Below are 1,257 nucleotides of genomic sequence, written 5' to 3'. Positions count from 1 at the left end.
GTGGGCGGATGGGTGGATGGGTGGGCGGATGGGTGGGTGGATGGATGTGTTACCTACCGGATGGGGCCAGACCTGGAGTGAGTCTGCCTCGGGTCGGCCTATAGTGTGTGGGTTCTTGACTTCGTGCAGGAGAGATGTCACAGCATGAGTCCAGGTGATGGTGAGAGAGTGTTCATTAAAGCGGGGACAGTGACACAGGAAGGGCTTAGGGGAGGAGAAGCTACAGGCAATGGGGCTGCTGTGACTCACTGGGGAGTCAGAGACAAAGGGGCCTTGGGACAGGCCATTGCTCCCCTGGCTGCAAGTCTTTGGAGAACCTTGGAGCTCAGGAGAGAGAGGGAGGGGGCCGTGGGCATGCTCTAGAGCAGTGGTTCTCAACCTTCCTAATGCCGCGACCCTTTAATACAGTTCCTCATGTTGTGGTGACCTCCAACCATAAAATTATTTTCGTTGCTACTTCATAACTGTAATGTTGCTACTGTTATGAATCGTAATGTAAATATCTGATATGCAGGATGTATTTTCATTGTTACAAATTGAACATAATTAAAGCATAGTGATTAATCACAAAAACAATATGTAATTATATATGTGTTTTCCGATGGTCTTAGGGGACCCCTGTGAAAGGGTCGTTCGACCCCCAAAGGGGTCGCGACCCACAGGTTGAGAACCGCTGCTCTAGAGGGAGGGTGGCGCTGGGTTCTTTGTCTTGAGGCTTTTTTGCTCTCCTCTGAGGAGAGGAATCCTAGGATCTAGAACAGGCCAGGCTCATGTATGGTGATGCCGCACGATCCCGCTTCTCGGAGGTTCTAGAACAGGCTAAGCTGGCGTATGGTGATATAGGTCAGGATAGGTGTGACCCTGCGGGGGAATTGACAGGACGGATGAAATTGAACCTCCCAGGCCGGTTCCGTGTGGGCTCTGGGCGCCCCCTGGCGGCCACTGTCTATCATCTGTCTCGCTTCCCCTTGAACTTGGGAGATCCTGCATTTGACCGTCCACAAAGGGACACTCGGAGAGAAGGATGTTAATGTTCACGCAGGACCACAGGCGGCGCCACGAGACCGCTCCTGGCGCGGTCACCTGGGGTCCCCGCCTTGGGTGCTCCCACCCCCTCATAGCTACCCCCACTCCCCCAACCTCCAGCAGTTCAGTTCCCAGAAATTCACCCCCTGACCCACCCTCCGCCCTCCTGGGGTGCTTCCAGCCTGTGGGCTGGGGATGGTGACTCACCCGCCGCCTGGTCCCCTCTCCCCC

The sequence above is a fragment of the Myotis brandtii genome, unplaced genomic scaffold (genome assembly GCF_000412655.1).
Source record: "Myotis brandtii unplaced genomic scaffold, ASM41265v1 scaffold114, whole genome shotgun sequence".
Classification (NCBI taxonomy): Eukaryota; Metazoa; Chordata; class Mammalia; order Chiroptera; family Vespertilionidae; genus Myotis; species Myotis brandtii.
This window is presented reverse-complemented; position numbering follows the sequence as displayed.